General features: G+C 48.3%; 1 long non-coding RNA gene across 1 annotated transcript in view; it reads right to left on the reverse strand.

Moving 5' to 3' along the window:
* Positions 1 to 17,170: 17,170 nt before the first annotated feature.
* The window catches only part of LOC106825197 (uncharacterized), a 48,055-nt gene continuing 46,038 nt past the window's right edge, over positions 17,171 to 19,187 (reverse strand). The window contains exons 7-8 of the long non-coding RNA XR_011502125.1: positions 18,223 to 18,363; positions 17,171 to 17,520 (exon numbers count right to left, since the gene is read on the reverse strand). This is a non-coding gene — a long non-coding RNA (uncharacterized lncRNA). The remainder of the gene's footprint in view (positions 17,521 to 18,222; positions 18,364 to 19,187) is intronic.

Here is a 19,187-nt window from a genome sequence, read left to right on the forward strand (position 1 = left end):
TATTCGAAGAGCGCTTACGTTTAGGAGAGAACTGTGAAGCTCAGGAAGCGTGCCGCTAGCCTGCGCCCACTGCCCCTGGAAGGAAAGGGGGGGAAAGGTGCCCCCAGCCCAGCACGGGCCGTTCAAGAGAGAGATGGGACTTGCCCCTGCCGTGACCCTGTCCCCTCATTTGCATGGATGTGGGTGACTGGATGTTCTTGCCCTTCAGCTTTGTACATAGGAATCTCATGCTGCACATAGCATGGGGCTGAGGAGGACTGTGTCACCAGTGCCACTAACCCCCTCTGGGCACCCAAAGTGAGACTGAGTCTTCAGGCTGAAGTGCCCAGTGCTCTCCCCTCTCTGCCTTCACCTAAGCAGGAAGCTGCGTCTTTACTCCCCTCAGCTGCCCTCAGATGACAAGACCGGAGAGCCTGTCGACAGCTCTGAGCCTGATTAGACCCTCAGTCCCCTAGTTAGCAGTTCTGGGGATCCCTCACTTCTCATCAGGGAAGGCGGAGCATAACAAGCGTTGGGGAGGATGCGGAGCAGCTGGAACTTTCAGACACCGCTCGTGGGAATGTAAAATGGTACCTCCACTTTGGAACACGGTTCAGCAGTTTCCTAAAAATAAACCTACAACCCAAATGTCTATCAACTGATGAGTGGATAAACAAATGTGACATACACATACAATGGGATATTATTCAGCCATAAAAACACGAAGCGTGAACCCTAAGGTAAACTATGGACTTTGGTGATAATGATGTGTCAGTGTAGGTTCATCTGTTGTAACAGAGGGACCACTCCAATGGGGGACGTTGATAATGGGGGACGTTGATAATGGGGGAGGCTATGCATGTGTGGTAGCAGAAGGTATATGGGAAATCTCTGTAGCTTCCTCTCAATTTTGCCGTGAACCTAAAATTGTTCTAAAAAAATGAATATTAAAAATGAAAGAATGAAGATAGGTGCTACAACAGGAATGAACCAAGTACGTAATGAACCATGACGACAAGTGATATAAGCCCGTCACAAAAGACCGTGTATTGTGTGATTCCATTCATACAGAAGTCCAGAATAGGGAAATCCTTAGAGATGGAAAGTAGACTAGTGGTGGCTTGGTGCTAGAAGTGTGGGGCATGAAATAATGGAGGAATAATAGCTAAGAGAACTTCTTTTTGAGGTGGTGAATTCAATAGGTGAATTGTATGGTATGTAAATTATATCTCATTTATTAAAATGAGTTAAAAAAAATAAACCTACCGTACAATGCAGCCATTCCATTTCTAACTGTTTACCCAAAGGAAATAGAACATATGTCCACACAAAGACTTGTACATGAATGCTCATAGCAGCTTCACTCATAAGAGCTCCAAACTGGAAACAACCCAGATGTTCATTAACTGACAAGTGGATAAACAAATTGTGGTACATTCATGAAATAGAATACTGCTCACAAAAAAAAAGAAACGAACTACTGATAACATTACCAACGTGGATGAATCTCAAAATCGTGCTCAGCAAAAAAAAGTTAGACGCAAAGAATATGTACTGTTTGATTCCACTTGCATAAAAGTTCTAGAAAATGGGCACCAACCTATAGCGTCAAAAGACAGATCAATGGTTGCATAGGGCCGGAGGTGGACGGAGGGGCCACTGCAAAGGGACAGGGGCACTCGCCTGGGGTAATGGACACATTCTGTGTCCGCACTGCATTTCACTCTCTTATTTCCTCTTCAGCTCTCCTCCCTCTGCTCAGGTTGAGGGTTTTATCCCTTGGCTTGGAATTGGGGGCAGAGGTGGATGGAGAGAAGACGGGGAGAAAGGGGGCTGCCTGCTCACATCTTCTTTCAGATTTTTCTTCTGTTTGTGCCTAGATAATGCCTTCTGAAGCCAAGGAGCTTGGCGTCTTTGTTCTCTACTTCTGCGCTGTTTAGATTATGGGAGGCTAAGGCCGACATAACGAAGTATCACAAACTGGGCGGCTGGAACAACAGAAATTTGCTTTTCTCACGGTTCTGGAGGCTGGAATTCTGAGATCAAGGTGTCAGCACGGCTGCTTCCCTGTGAAGGCGGTGGGGAACAACCTGCTCTGTGCTCCTCTCCTGGCTTCCGGTGGTTGGCTGGCATCCCCTGACACCCGCCTCCATCTTCACGCGGCGTTCTCCCTGAGTGCGTGTCTGTCTCTGTGCCCAAATTTCCCCTTTTACAAGGACACTAGTCATTGAATTAGGGCCCATCCTAGGACTGCATTTTAACTTAACTAATTAAATCTGCAAATGAAGTCATTGTGATAGTTGGTTTTGTGTGTCAACTTGATGACACCATGGTACCCAGATATTTGCTCAAACGTCAGTCTAGATGTTTCTGTGAAGGCATTTTTTTCCATGAGGTTAACATTTAAATCAGTAGGCTCTGAGTAAGGCAAATTACTCTCCATAACTTGATGGGTTGAAGGCCTTCACAGAACACAGAGTGACCTCCTCGAGGCAAGAAGACATTCCAGCAGGAGGCTGCCTTTGGACCGAAATGGTGACTCCTCCTTGGATCCTCAGCCTGCCAGCCTACTTTGTAGATTTGGACTTGCCAAGCTCCACGATCACATGAGCCAACTCCCTAAAATAAATCTCTCTCTCTCATCTACATAATAGATATGTACGTATATCCTATTGGTTTTTGTTCGCTGAAGAACCCCAACTAATACTAATATGGTCATATTCTGATGTACCGGGGGGTTAGAACTCAAACACATCTTTTTGGAGGACAAAATTCAACCCATGACATAAATTGTTCAGGATCCCAGTGAATGACGTGTGTGACGATGGGGGGCAGGCATTTCCGTCAATTCTGTGCACGTCTCACACTCCAGGACTGCTGTCGCTGCCAACAGCACCATTTTACAATCCCACCAGCAATGTACGTATGAGGGCTCCAATTTCCCCACATCCTTGGTGTGTCTTCTTAACTCTCTCAACCTATGGGTTTCCCCTCTACCTTTTCTTCCCTTCTAAATTATTTGTTGTATGTTAAACTGGGTCATTTTTCCTGTGGATGTTCCTACAGTCTGTATTTAATGATTATATTTCCATGTACTGTTTAAAATGTTTCTATTTCCCCCTTGTTTTCTGTTAACTACCCCACCCCAGGGAACTCCCTCCACCTCTACTCCCCACAGTCGCACTGGCCTTGTATCTCCTCAAGGGTACCAAGCCCTTCCTGGCCCAGGGCCTTTGCACATGCTGCTTCCTCTGTCTGGAACATCCTTCCCCTCTACTTTCCCCAGGACTGGCTCCTTTGCAACTGCAGATCTCCGATTAAACATCCCTCTTCAAAGAGAACTTCATTGACCCCCCCCAGTCCTGATCCCTCTCTCTCTGAGCACCCTCGCTCCTTTCATTCCTTGTTCTTAGCACAGTTTTCACTGCACATTTCTCGGCAAGGACATCTGTCTACAGTCATCAGACTGTGAGCACTGCGAAGCAGGGCCCATGTCTGCTTTGCTCCTGACTGTAGCCCAGTGCGAGTCACGGCACCGTTCACTTGTTACACAGATGAACGAGTCGACAAAGGAGTGCTGGACCTGAGTGCAAACCAGCAGCCAGATTCTGTGTAGCGACACGATCCCTGGATCCAGGACGAAGGCTTGTACAGAGAGGTCAGTAATCCGCGGACCACCAAGGGGAAGCATAGTGTCACCTGCTCTAGTTAATATCAGCCCTGATGTTGGTTCCGCTACAATGAACCCAGCATAGACGGGTTAAAACTAAACGCACATATTCCCTGGGTCTTTAGTTACGCTCATATGTAAATACTTGCTTCTTTAACCTCTGACCCCCTGAGTTATAGAGCCAAATAGAAGTTACAAATTGTTCAAGTGCAGATGACTTCACACTGGGCTCCCAACAAAGTTGTGGCTGATCCCAGGACCTCGAAGTCCTTTTACAGAGAAACTACTGTCCAGAGAATAACAAGAAACCGAAGCTTCCCGGCCCCAACTCCTCAGCTTCCTGACGTCAGAGTCCACCTTCCACCGTGGAGACAAACAGCCAAGGATGCTCATCTGAGAAAGCCTTTGTCTCCTCCACTGGAAGCAGCCCCAGACACAAGCCAATGGGAAAATGCTGACCAGGAAGGCCACGGTCCCCTCCCCTACCTAAAACCCTAAATAAAAAGCCCTACCCATTTCTTAGTGGGGAGCAAGCAACTTTTGGGGCACTGGCCCTCGCTTTGCTCCCTCTGCCTGGCGAGGTAAAGCCTTTCCTTTTTCACCCAAGACTCCGTTCTCATTATTTGGATTGGCATCGGGATCAGAGACCGAACTTTCGGTGACAACAGGAGTCAGTGAAAGCCCTGGGGACATTCCTCTGTCGAACATAATCACCTCGTGTTTGAATTAAGGTCAGGCTCATTATTTACGGCCTCCACTGCACGTCCAAAATTACATGAATTCCACAAGCTTAAACTGCGTGACGTCCAGGCGAGTGGCCTTTCCCCCCTCATCCCCATGTGAAGAGCCAGAAGGTCACAGTTCCTCTCGTTTTCCCTCTGGAGAATCTGGAGAAGCTATGCGTCTCGTCCATCACAAGGGAGACGGGGACAGAGCAGGAAGCCGTGGGTCTGGCGGCGGACTTAGCCCTGAACCCTGCTCTCCCACTTACCTGCTTGGTGACCAGACGGGTCACTTAAACCTCCTCATTCTGCTTCCTCATCTGCAAAGTGGGACTGACAGTGCCTTCTCCACTGCCGAGCTGACGGCGAGAATCGCAGGGACCACCCGTGTGACGTGTCCAGTCCTGGCACATCAACCGGACCCTTGCCTTCCCCAGGGCATCCCCACTCTGCTATTTCATCAGGTCTCCCACGATGGTCAGGACATGCCCCGCTACGCCGCCACCAGAAACGAACCAGCCAGCAAAGAGGAAGGCAGTTTCTCCCTCAGGTTAAAAATTATTATCCTTGACAAGAGAATGACAGACAAATTCCTCATTGACGAATTTTCTGGTTAATGTCGTCGTTCGGCTGCTTTAAATCTTTTTTGTAAGTAGTTAGGTATTCATTATAAATAATTTATAAGTTAGACTTCCTTCCCGCTTACAATAGAAGCTGTGATAACCAAGTTCATAGAGAACAGAAACATTCTATCCTCGCTGTCTGTAATAATAAGAGCGTTTACGCAGCGCCTTCTATGTACTAGACGATTCTCCGTGCTCAACATGTATGAACTAATTTAGTCCACTCGACAACACTGTGGTTGTTGGACTAGTATCATCGCCCATTTTACGAGATGGGGAAACCAAGGCACAGGGAGCTTCAGGAACTAGCCCAAGGTTACAGATGTAGGAGGTGATCGAGCCAGGCTTCAAACCCAGGCAAAGCCCAAGTTGGGGCTCCAGGTCCCCACACTGGCAGCCCCTCCGTGCCGATTACTGGACTATACAGAACATCCACCTGCACACACAGCACGCGGTCCTCTTGCATAGACTGGTGCTCCCCTTCTTACGCCTACTTCCGTGTTCGTGGGAAAGAAAAGGGGCGGAAATGGAGTTTGTGGGCGGAGAGGGGTGGGGAAGAAGCTACAGGATGGAGAATTAAGTCTGGTTTGGTTTGCTCTTGTCATCTCTTCCGTTTGTGCGTTGTCTGCTCCTGTAACAAGAAGACCCTCCGTGAATCGCTGAGCTGCGGGGTGGGGAGGGGTTCGGCCGTCAGGAAGGAAGGGAACCGGTTTCTGGGGTGTGGGTGCTCCTGGCTCTCAGAGAGGGACGGGCTCTTCGGGGTTTTAGGCTCAGAGACCTCCCTAGCTCTTGCCCATGAGTCATCCAGCTTGATTGGGAAGAAGGGACAGGGTGAATGCACACTTTGTGGCCTTTGTTCAGGGAGATAAGAAAAGCCCCAGCCCCTGGTGGCTCCCAGGCAAAGGCCTGGGAAGGGGGCCGTGAAGGCAGATAGATGCCTGAGTTAGCCAGACCAGCACCCCGGCAGCGAGGGACCCCCAAGAGCCATGGCTGATCCGAGAGCCAGGGAGCCGTTTTCAAGTCAGGGGCTCTATGGCGAAGCTGGCACGTGCAATCACCCACAAAGCTAGAGGGACCCTGGGGCCAGCGGGGGCAGCAGCCTGCGTGCCCTGGGGCCCTGTCCTGTCACAGGTGGAGGTCACCTGGGCCATGTGCAAGGGGCAGCAGAACTGGCCTAGTCACACAGGTCTGGACCCCTTGGCCCTTGAGAACACTTGCCAGGGCAGCTCGATTGAGGGAAAACTGAAAAGAAAGAAGTTTTTATTCAATGTCTTCAGTTTTAGACACTTCTCCGAGAGGCTTCCAGGAGAGAATATTCTAGCAAACACGTATCTAATTATTCATAGAAGTTAATGAGTTCTCTAGATAGGAACTTGAGAGGGCAGGCAGAAGGGGGAACAGGTGAATATAAGTCTTAACTCAGGTCTCCCCTATGCTTAACCCTCACGGTGAAGACTACTTGATGCACCAGCGTCCCTGGAAAATTCCAGATGATGCGAACAGGCATGAAAGGAAACACTGAGAACAATCAGAGGGTTCTGTGTACAGGCGGGAGGACAGCTCTGCTTTCACGAGTCGGATCCGGGGCTGACAGCTTCTGCTGAGGTCTGGTTGTTCTGTCGGGACACAGCCAGAGTTTCCTTGGAGAAGCCACCATAGACTAGGGTTAGTTGGAGCTGTTTGACTCACGTCCTGTGACGCGGCGCGGTCTGTGAGGGCGCCTGCACCGTTCTAGCCATGGTGGCACCGAGTTGGCGGAAGTGGCCATCGCTGAGGAAGGGTCAGTTCAGACCTCCTTGGGTTACAGCCAAGAAGGTGGTATCTGTAGCAGATGAGGTCTCCGAGAAAGATAGCAGGAAGATATTTCTTTATGAACCGAATCAAGGAAGACACATCACGTGTATGCTTGAATGTTGTCATTTGAATACCTGACCTTTGGCAGTGACTCTTGGGTTGGCTTAACCAACTACACGTGGTTCATGCGTGTACCTGTACACACACAAACACACACACACAGGATTATGCATATAAGGGGATTTTCTGGCAAAATACTGTACTACCAGTAAGTAGGATTGGGGTAAACATGTCAGAGGTGCTGGTCAGAGCCTCCCTATCTTCATCCCCTTCTTGGGTAATTTGCCCTCTCATGGCCCCTAGAAGGCAGAGCGCCATTGACCCTGCTCGTGTCACACCCCTGGCCACAGATGACTGGACCACGTGCTCAACCAACTCAAAGGACCCCAGGCCACAGGCGGGGCTGTGCCAGTCTTATTTTCTCTTTCTCTTTTTCTCTCTCAAGACATTGACCTAAGAGACATGGAGATGGTCAAATGCCCGTGCTTGTGTAGAATCAAGACTGGGGGAGTATGCCAATGAGTCAGAGGAAAGGCAGAGAGAAGCAGGAGACGGGCGCAGATGCACGGAGACAGGCAGTGAGCAGGAGAGCCTGAGGCCCCATGAGAGAGGCAGGGACAGCTGAGACCCCAACAGCCCAGGCCCACTCTCATGAGCCAAGGAGCCATCATTGCCAACCTCAGTCCGGAGGTTGCCGTGCCGTCCTTGACTCTTGACAGTAACCCCCAGTAAACTTGAACTAGTTTGAGTAGTTTCTGTTCTGAGCAACTAAATAACCCCTAAGACAGTACGACTGGACAAGACGAGAGAGGAGGTGTCAAGGCCTCTAAAGACAAGCGTGTCTAAATGAGCATTGTTGGATGTCTGATTGACTTTAAAATACTTCAGCAAGGTAGAGTCAGTCATATTATGTGTGTGCCGGGTCGTTTAAGCTTTAAGCTTTTCCTCTAAGGGCCGTCGGCTGCTCTAATGGAAAATTCCACGCCTGGGGAGTCAGCTGGTATTTCAGCAGAAAAGCCACACTCCAGAAGCAGCCGCCTCAAGTGCTTCTGTGATCGATCTCTCACTGGATACCTGAGGCTTTGTTCATGAGCACAGGCAATGTCAGAAATGGGTTTTTACCATTGAAATTAGTTCATTGTTAATAAGTATGATGAATATTAGAAACGGGCTCATGGGTGATATTAAAGGTATCTGAGATATGTGGATTGGCTAAAACATTTCAGCCATGTACCATCCTTCGCTGTTCAGTGAGCAGCATGGTGGACACAGAGATGGGTGGCCCAGGTTCCCGCTATTCCAGAAAGGGCTCGCTGCCCAGCTGTGGGGAGTGTGGTCAATAGACATCTGCAGCCATCTGCTCCTTCAAGGTTGGCTTCAGTTGTAGAGCGCCCCCTTGCCCAAGGCCACCTGCCCTGGGGCAGCCCTTATCCAGTGACTGAGCCAGGTGGGGATAGAGCCCAGCCATTCTGACCCAATGCAAACAACCCTGATGGGCATATTCAGTCGGAGCTCAACATTGGCTTGGCTGAGGCTGCGCCCACGTGCGTTACCCTTCAACTTTTCCTCTGCCCAATCTGGACTCCTTCTCCCTTCTTTTTTAAAAAATTTACCTTAAATTTTATTGAATTAAATTAATCTAACAAAACAGATTCAAATAGAGCAGTTACTATTAATTAATAAGTAGTAGTAATTATTTTATTAGCACTCATAATATCTTAAGTTATTAGCATTAATAATTCCCTTCGGTGTGTAGATTATAAAGCTGTATCAATATGGCAATAGATAAACACCTAATTACATCGTCCCCTTGATAAACCAGTAAGGGGAGACAAGTGGTCAGTCTACACGAAGTGTAAAGATCATCTGTACTCTGCGATATTCATTTACTCTGAGTTGTTTATTTTTAAGCAGAACTAGCTGGCCATAGGTGTTAATTGGTCACATTATTTGCGTTTGTTTGCGATGACGGGTTCTCCCCCTTCCTTCCACAGGATTTGATCCCTAATAAACATTTTGCACCCCAAACTCTGTCTCAGCACCTGCTCCCATGGAACCTGACTGGTGACGAGTTGGGCACAGGGAACCACTGAGGCTCATAGCCCTGAGTGAGTGCTGGGGCTACCCCAACAAGACACCCGGACCGGGCGCTTCAACCAGCAGCTGTCTCAGAGTTCTCTGTCCCCAGCTTAGCCAGAACCCTCCTGATCTGCTCAAAGACCTGGGACACTGGGACACTTTTTCTTCATATCTGAAGAGTGCTTACGCTTAGGATAGAACCATGAAGCTGAGGAAATGTGCCGCTAGCCTATTTCCCACTGCATCTGGAAGAAAAGAGGGGGAATGTTAAGAGAAATTAAGATTTATTTTAAGGAACGGGCTCACATGATTGTGGGAGGCAGGTCCAGAATCTGAAGGGCAGGCTGGCAGCCTGGTGCTTCAAGGAAGGGCTATTAGTGCAACTCTTGAGTCAGTTAATGAGTCCAAAGGCTGGAAACTCAGGCAGAATCTCTATGTTGTAGTCCGGAGTCAGAACTCCTTCCTCTTTGGGGTATTTCTGTCTTTGCGCTTGAGACCTTCAACTGATTGGATGAGGCCCACCCACATTATGGAGGGTAATCTACCTTACTCAAAGTTTACTAATGTAAGTGTTAATCACATCCAAAAATGCCTTCACAGTAACATCTAGACTGGTGTTTGACCAAGATGCTGGGCACCGTGGCCTAGCCAAGCTGACACAGAAAATGAACCATCACAAATGTCTGTCTTTAAGGATGGCCTCTGCAGCTTGATCGTGTCCAGTCCAGCATCTGTGCGTTGGTCAGGAGGAGCTCTGGGCACCTGTTGCAGAGTCTCCGTGTAACGGACTCCTGCCTCTTGGGTGTTGTTGCCGCTCCCTAACGTGACCCTCTCATACAAGGCGGTAGAAAGAACTCCTAAAAGCACAGAGTCCTGGGTCTCCATTGAGCTCACCAGTTTGTGTAAACTTTTTGAGCCTGTTAATAAAATACTGCTTAATGAATTTCTGTGTGCAAGGCCAAATTTGGTAGAAGATTTACTTTCTAAACTGGGGGCAAAGTTGCAGGGGACTCGTTCCCCCTTCTTTACCTCACGCTTCTTTCAATACCATCGTCAACTGCCAAGCACCTGAGAGCCGTGCACATGACCACATTGACTAGTTCCGCTCATGACAATGGTGACATGTGGTTTCATTTCAGCTCAGGGACTCTCATGGGACTCACGCCCTCATTTCACTCAGGTCTGTCTGTTCAGATGGCACCCCTTCCGAGCAGCCTTCCGGGATGATCGACTCTAGCTAAATTAGCCAACGGAATCGCACACACTCTCACACCCACATGCATTACCTGTCACTATGTCCAAATCCCCCTCATTCTCCACATTGGCATTTATCAAACCCAAACGACATTTAGCAATTTGTTTATTTATTTTGTTTGCTCCTCTGCCGGTATGCAAGCGTCATTAGGGCAGATATCTTGCTCCCAGCTGTCTCTCTAGAGCATGGACCTGGCTGGGCATATGTTAGAAGTGAATCATTATGTGCTGATTGAACACATGAATAGACCTACGCAAAAGTCTACACCTGCCAGGTGGCAGCCATGGGGCACTGGCCTTTAAGGCACAAAAGAGGTGGCTCAAAACAGGTAGCCAGCCGTCAGCTTTCAGTCCTGTGGCTCCGCCTTGCCACTCTCTCCCTGTGCCATTCTCACTCTTTGAACACCTTGATTCTCGGTCTTGCACAGAAACCCACCTAGATTCCATTTCTGATCCCCAAGAAACAGTTCAGCGGACCAGCCCTATTGTATGAGAAGTTCAGCAAACGTTGTTCTAGGTCAAGCGATATCTTTTGACTCTTTGTGGGTCAGTGGGTGTGCCTCAATAGAAACACTGGACTACAGTGACAGTTGCTAATTAAAACGACAGGGCCCGGGGAGTGGGGTGGTTGCTAAGCAGACAGAGTGTGCTAAGTAAATTGATAAGGCAAACAAAACTCCAGGGGAAACTTTCAGTCCACATACAAGGACCCTGGGCTTTCAAATATTGCTTAAGCAGATGAGAAGCAACTACTTATCTACCAAAAAATTGGTATGTCAAGTACAAATCATCTTCATCAAAGCAATTCTTCTAAGTTTCTATAGCAGGCAGCAGTTCACTAATCTAGGTGCAGGATATATTTGCAAAAAAGAAAAATAAAGAAGGAAAAGGTATGTATCTCTAGCTAGATCTCTCCATCCAGAATTGGTTTAAATGAAATTTTAATTTTTAGCACCAAGAAAAACAATAGCAACTTGTGTGACTCAGTTAGTGATCGTGGTGATGGTGGTCATGGTGGTGGTGGTGGTGGTGATGGTAGACATGGTGGTATTGGTGATGGTGGTGATAGGTGGTGGTGGTGGTGGTTGGTGATAATGATGGTGATGGTAGATGTAGTGGTGTTGGTGATGGTGATGGTGGTGGTGGTGGTGATGGCGGGAGTGATGGTGGTGATAGTGGAGGTAATGGTGGGGATGGTAGAGGTGGTGGTGTTGGTGATGGTGGTGATAGGAGGTGATGGTGGCGGTGGTGGTGGTGGTGATGGTGGTGGTGGTGGTGGTGATGGTGGTGGTGGTGGTGGTGGTAGTGGTGGTGATGATGGTGATGGTGGTGGTGGTGGTGGTGATAGTGGAGGTAATGGTGGTGATGGTAGAGATGGTGGTGGTGGTGGTGGTGGTGGTGGTAGGTGGTGATGGTGGTAGTGGTAGTGGTGGTGGTGATGGTAGAGGTGCTGGAGGTGATGGTGGCGGTGGTGGTGATAGTAGAGGTGGTGGTGTTGGTGATGCTGGTGATGGTGGTGATGGTGGTGGTAGAGGTGGTGGTGATGGTGGTGATGGTAGAGGTGGTGGTGTTGGTGATGGTGGTGATAGGTGGTGATGGTGGTAGTGGTAGTGGTGGTGATGGTGGTGATGGTAGAGGTGCTGGAGGTGATGGTGGTGGTGGTGGTGATGGTGGTGATGGCGATGGTAAAGGTGCTGGAGGTGATGGTGGTGGTGATGGTGGTGGTGATAGTGGAAGTAATGGTGGTGGTGTTGGTGATGGTGGTGATAGGTGGTGATGGTGGTAGTGGTAGTGGTGGTGGTGGTGGTGATGGTAGAGGAGCTGGAGGTGATGGTGGTGGTGGTGGTGGTGGTGATGGTGGTGGTGGTGGTGGTGGTGGTGGTAGTGATGGTGGTGATGGTGGTGGTGGTGGTGGTGATAGTGGAGGTAATAGTGGTGATGGTAGAGGTGGTGGTGTTGGTGATGGTGGTGATAGGAGGTGATGGTGGCGGTGGTGGTGGTGGTGGTGGTGATGGTGGTGGTGGTGGTGGTGATAGTGGAGGTAATAGTGGTGATGGTAGAGGTGGTGGTGTTGGTGATGGTGGTGATAGGTGGTGATGGTGGCGGTGGTGGTGGTGGTGATGGTGGTGGTGGTGGTGGTGATGGTGGTGGTGGTGGTGGTGATGGTGGTGGTGGTGGTGGTGGTAGTGGTGGTGATGATGGTGATGGTGGTGGTGGTGGTGGTGGTGATAGTGGAGGTAATGGTGGTGATGGTAGAGATGGTGGTGGTGGTGGTGGTGATAGTGGAGGTAATGGTGGTGATGGTAGAGATGGTGGTGATGGTGGTAGTGGTAGTGGTGGTGGTGATGGTAGAGGTGCTGGAGGTGATGGTGGTGGTGGTGGTGATGGTGGTGGTGATGGTGGTGGTGGTGGTGGTGATAGTGGAGGTAATGGTGGTGATGGTAGAGGTGGTGGTGTTGGTGATGGTAGTGATACGTGGCGATGGCAGTAGTGGTGGTGGTGGTGATAGTAGTCATAGCTAACACCATCGAACGCTTCCTGTGGACCACCGGCCCAAGAGATGCACTTGTGAGGATCGCCCTCCCATGGATCTGGCTTCTGTCTTCTCAGCTCTACAGGTTCAGATTTCATAGACTGTTAGGATTGGCAGCCGCGCAGCGCTGACCTTCTGTCAGCAGGTCCTCGCCTTTGCTGAGTTTAGATTTGGAGAAATGTTGCCATCTAGTGCCCCACAGGAGTCTTAACTCTTTCAGCCAACACACCAGTCTCCCTCTGCCTGCTTCCACGCCCCCGCCGCTGCCCCCAGACAAGAGGTCAGGCACACCACCGGCTGGTGCCAGTGAGCACTGCCCCTTTACCTACGTTAGGCACCACATAAATGTGTCCAGAAATTTTTTTAAATCCCTTTTCTCTTTACAAAATGTACAAAGAGAAAGAGCTAGACAGAGGCAAAGAAATAGCCATAGAATTAAGACTTAGCAATGACTAACACATACTGTGTATAGCATACTAAACGCAGTGAGGAGTGGGGAAAAGAAGGAGAATTCTAGACACAAGAGTGAAATAAGCGAAGGGAGTCATTGGTGTGGCCTTCACTGACACTTTGGGTCACCACCTTTCTGAACCTCTCACACCCCTCCAGCCCACCAAGCTGTAAAGCTTCCCACCTTTGCCCACCTAAAGGCCCCGCCTGTTCCCTCGTGGCCGTCCCTTTGCTTCGGGCAGCTACAGCCGGCTACATCCGTCAGCTCCTGAGCGCTCTGTTCGCGACGCTCCCCTGTCAGGTAGAAGAGGCGTCCTTCTCATGAAACCATTAAGTGACTTAATGATTAGCTTTTCCATAGAGTGGCAAGTGGCAAGCCAGGCCAGGCTGGTGGCAGAGAAGCTTCGAAGAGGAAGCATTCTACAGCATCTCTCAAACCCCAGGCCGGCTCACCCTGCAACCAAGGGCTTGTCTTTCATGGTACGCGTATCTTGATCTGGATTTCCACATCCACTTGTTTGTTTAATGCCAGCCGCGTCTGCTAGCCTCTCAGCTCCGCAGGGGCGGGGACAGGTCTGTTTTGTTCGCTGCTAAATGCCCCGTGCTGAGCACAGTGCCTGGTACCCAGGAGCATCTGAAAAATGCTGGAGAGAAAAACCACAGTGTGTCATTAGTGATCTCCGGTGTAGCGGGTGGAGACAGGAGTGTGGCACACGACACCGGCACTGTCAGGTCACCAGGGACGTGAGATTCCGTCCAGTCTCATGATTCTCAAACTGTCTGACCCCAGAGCCCTCTCTGCACTTGAAATCTTCAGCGGGGGCCCCCTCCCCTGTCTGAAGAGAACCCCTTTCAGGATGTCCTCGCCCCCTTCCACTGGGCCCCACCAGGTTTTGAAAAGGCTCCAGGCAGCACGGTTCGAGAACAGCTGATCTAACGCCTTCATTTTGCAGAGAAAGAAACCCTTGGAAAGCAGAGAAATGTGGCAAGGTGACAAAGGTAAGAGACAGAGGACAAGAACCGTGTATGTCGCAGAAGGACGTTGCTCTGTCGTGCTTTCCCATCACAGCTCTTCCCTGTCATTCAAGAACGCCGGTCAAGATTTGTTCTCCCTCATCCAGGAATCCACTGCGAGAAACATCCAGCATGGCCTGGAAACAAAAGAGGCCTGCAGAGGATGTCAGGGGCTCGTGGAGGAGATGAATTGTGGCCGGTGAGGTGGCTTTGAGGATCCCGATGATTAAGAGGGTGTGTTCACCGTACAGAGTCCATCTGGGAAGTAGCAGCCACGTTGAGGCATTGGGGACAAAGGCTTTTTTTGTCCTCTGCCATCCGTGAGGCGCTGCTTTTCTGAGCGGCTCTAATTATAAATCTCTGTCCCGCTAAGATGTGTAAACTTGGCAGTGTTCGCGATCTGCCTTGTGTCTTCACTATTTCTCAGTTGGCTTACATTTGGCAAAACCCCAAATGCGCGTTGCCAAGCGCTCTTTCCCTTAATTTCTAATCCCCTGTGTGGCTTAGGGGAAATTTCATCCATATGTTTCTGAGTCATTTACTGTGAACTCATCTTTTGGTAAAAGAAATATGTCCTCAAGCCAGCACAGTCTAGAGAATAGCGAACTTTTAGGCTGAAATGGGTCATGCTCCCTTTGGGAAGAATTTCCTGAATTTTCCGAGTGCAAGGAGAGAAGGAGAGCAATGTTTCCTGTTCTCATGTTCCTTCCCCTTTCTGCGCGCCTTTCCTTAAGGCTTACTTAAAAATCTCCTGTATTTTTTGTGAAGCTGATGAGGCTTTATTTGCATTTGGATCTAAGTAAACTCTATAGATTTGTGGTTTTCAACACAAATTGTCATTTTTTAACCCAGGCGGGAAAAGAAACGATCCATTATTGAACACATATGACACAGCAGGTGTGTAAGGTAGATGCTGTCCTCATATATAAAGAATCTGAGACTAAAAAATACGAAGTTAACTAGAAAAGGCATGTACTTAATAAAAGACAAATCTAGGGCTGTCTGACTCCCAATTCCACGTTCTTTCCACCTGTCCACGCTCATTCTCACGCACAGAGGGGAGGCCCAACACACTATAGTTGACAGTCATCACGGAGCTAATGACGGACTCTGGCCAGATATTTTTTGTGAAGTCAACAGAGACTAGACTTGGCATTACTGCAAAATAGTTATCCTCTTTTTCATTGCCTCAGGAGAGTTTGGGACCTTACTCACTATGGCGGGATGTCATACATGGAAATTGTCAGTCTTGGAAGTGAAGTCTTTTCTATGACAACAAAGCTCCAGGAATTATGGGTAACAGAGAAACGTGTTGAACCTACCATGAGGATGATCAGCAAAATCCAGAGTGTTGAAAATTCCACAAGACAAATAGCCCAGTTTCTTCACTAAAGAAATGGCAAGGAAAAAAAAGGAAAGCAAAGAAGCCTACAGATTAGAAGGGACAAGAGATATTTCAACTGAATGCAATGCATGGATCTTCTTTGGATCCTGATTTGAGCAAACCAACAATAAAAAGAAATTGTGAGAGAATAAGGAAACTTTGAGTGCTGCCTAAATATTTCATAATATTCACAAATTATTGTTATTTTTTAGATGTGATGATGGTACTGTGATTATGTTAGAAAAGAAAGAGAGACCTCATCTCTTAGAGATGCTGCTAAAGCATTTACAGATGAAACAATATGATGCCTTGAACTTGTTTTAAATTAATCTGGAGTAGGAGAAGGAGGAAGGTGGGAATGGAGGAGGCAGGTGGACAGATAAGAGGAGATTGATTGGCCCTGCGTGAGCATCTATTGCAGCTGGGTGATAGCTACAAGGGGTTCACTATATTAGTCAGACATTTATATGTTTGAAAGTGTCCATAATAAAAAATTATTATAATTATGATCAAAGTTATTCTAATTAATTAAAAATTTCTCCTTTTCTCTGACACTTGTGTCTTCATCTTTACAACAACTCTATGAGGTCTGACATGAACATGCTCTAGGTTTTTGAGATGATAGTCGTGGTTCAAAAGAAGAAAAGGAAGGAAGGAAGGAAGGAGGAAAGAGAGAGGAAAGAAAAGGAAGAAAAGCTGAGCCAAGGGAGGAGAAGGGAAGAAAACTCTTGACAAAGAGAGCCAGGTTTCTGGAGACTCAAGTTCCAAAATGAACAGAATTCACATGGGTCGAAGGCAGCCTCTCGCCTCTCCGACATCCTGATGGTGGAGCAGAGTTGCCCACATGGGCCTGGACGCCAGAAGCCTTCAAAGGTAAAAGGGCACTTCACCTGGCTTTGTCCCGGGCTCCATGGAGTGGCCCTTAATGTCAACACTTTAAAGCTGCTCTGAATAATCTGCACCATGAAGCATATTGGACAGCAAGAGGCAGACGTACTTGAGAGAATCTTTCCAAAAATAAGTCCCAGATATTGTTTCCTGGGTGAAGTTATTGAGGAAACAATTTGGAGTGATCTTGAGCTGATGGCAAAGTGACCGTGTAGTCCCTGTCCAGCAGCAGATGAAAATGAGAACAAGAACTTGAAATTAGGTTGCATGACATCACATGTTTCCTTTCGTAACTTTCTTTTTCTTTTAGGAAAATTGGCCCTGAGCTAATATCTGTTGCCAATCTTCCTCTTTTTTTTTTCTCCCCAAAGCCCCAGTACGTAGTTGTATATCCTAGTTGTAGGTCATTCTAGTTCTTCTATGTGGGACGCCACCACAGCATGGCTTAATGAGTGGTACATAGGTCCACACCCAGGATCCAAACCCGTGAACCCCGGGCCACCAAAGTGGAGCATGCAAACTTAACCACTCAGCCACGGAGCCGGCCCCATTTTTGTAGCTTTTTTAAGGGACATTTTCTCACACACATCAAGAGAGCACGTGATGTGACGTGCTCCTGTGACATCCAATAGCCATCTTGTTTTGTCCTTGCCTTTCCTCACCCCCACCCCTGATGGATTGCTTTCAAACCAATCCTAAACACCATTATCATTTCATCTATAGAACTTCTGTACACATTGTTTCTTTTTATTTCAGATTCATGGGATTAACAGACGAGCCTCAGATGGATTTGCAGAGCAGAGAGTCCATCCAGAGAAAACCAGAGTGTTGTGGATTTGGAGGTCAGAGGAGACGGGGGACGGCAGTCGGCAGAGGCTGGGAGGAGGACAGGCGGCAGGTCTGAGCAACACCGGGAGTGGCAGAGAGAGGCCCAGAGGCACGGACGACGGCTGCAGTTTCCGGGGGGCACTTCCCCATCCGATGTCCAGAGCGGGGGTAAGGGGTGGTTATGGAGGAGTGCCAGGAGGGCCTGGTCCTGCCACCAGGCAGTACGACGTCGTCACCCAGAGCTGTCAGGAAGGGCGCCAGGAAAGTCAGGTTTGAGAGACTGAAATTTGTTCATTTCACTGTCAAAACCTTTATTTCCACCCAATTTGATAGAAACTTTTCTAAACCGTATTACACACTTCTCTGCTTCCTTCAGGAGAGATGTGCAGGGCACACTGAGCCTTCTCTTGGTGACTTACAAGCATCACCATAAAGGACAGTCTTGCATTGACCTCAACTATAGTCATGCTTCCAGAGATTATTGAGAATTATTTTACATGTTGCTCCTAAACCAAACGGCCTCTAGATTTTTCTATCTTCTTTATTTTAATAAGATAAAGTGGGGCCAGTTCGGTGGCATAGTGGTTAAGTTCATGTGCTCCACTCAGTGGCCCAGGGTTCCCGGGTTTGGATCCTGGACATGGACCTATGTACCACCCATCAGGCCATGCTGTGGTGGCATCCCACATACAAAATAGAGGAAGATTGGCACAGATGTTAGCTCTGGTCCAATCTTCCTCACCAAAAAAAAAGATAAAATGAAAGTAGGAGGGATTGTCTCCTCTCCAGTTGGCTGTCCTTTTTACAGCTATCAATGTCCCTAACCCTCAGACCCACCTCTGTTCTGCTTCTAACTTGGTGCTGCTAACCAGGCTGTGAGGATTGTTACACCTGTGTCTCAGGTAACAGTAAGCTGGCTCTGAGTAAGAATCCAAGGGGCTCACCTCCGAGGAAAGTGTATGATTTCGTGACATCTATTTTGCGTCTTCAAAGTCTCTTTGTGGTTTGCTTTTTTGTTCTTAGCCGAGTCCTGGGCGGCTACAGCTGCTGAGCGGGTGATATACTGCTTCTGTATTTGCTCACAGCTGTTTGACACAAGATCAGAAAAGAAGCTAAATCAGATCTCAGCATCTCCCAGAGAAAAGAAAATAGGGCAAGGCATAGGAGATGGGCAATAAACAGCCTGAAAAGATAGACACACCACATAAAAATGTCCTCCAGCTATCCCTGGGTCTTGGTAGGAGAGAATTTAGACCGAAATAGTAATTGTTAAAGTATGTTTTATCCAAAAAAAAAGTATAGCTAGAAAATAAGAGACACAGAACTTAACTTTACATAAGAACACATTGAACTACCTCAAAATCAGTAAGTCTAGGGGCAAAAAGAGGCTCATTCTATGAAGCGGATGAAAGACGCCTTCCCAAAACAAGAAACGAACCTTCACGTGCAGACAAGAGAGCAAGGCCAGAGGGCCTCAACGCCCCAGACGTCAGCTACAGGCCTCAGTCGCCCACAAGAAGGGCAGGTGGGCACCTGTCCAGGCACGTTACTCCTCCCTCAGCAAGGAGACCCTGGGCTTTAGTTTTCTGACCGACAAGAGGTGTAGTTGGTGTGTTGGAAATGAGAGCATCTTAGGTGAGTTGTTCATGATGGTCTGGGGTCCCTAATTATTAGAGGCTGGAATGCAGGGCACTGCAGACAAGGGGCATGGAAGGAGGAACCAAGGTTTTCAAACTGCAGGGAAAAGACTGAAGACATTTTGCAAACTGAGACCCTTGACCCTTACTGTGAAGCACAATCATCCGGGAACTTTTGTTCGTTGAATTTCCCTGATCGAGGCATCACTTATATAAATTGAACGTAAGACACGTTAAGACCTCACTTTGAAAATGAGTTTGGACAAATGCAT

This window comes from Equus asinus, chromosome 1 (genome assembly GCF_041296235.1).
Source record: "Equus asinus isolate D_3611 breed Donkey chromosome 1, EquAss-T2T_v2, whole genome shotgun sequence".
Taxonomy (NCBI): Eukaryota; Metazoa; Chordata; class Mammalia; order Perissodactyla; family Equidae; genus Equus; species Equus asinus.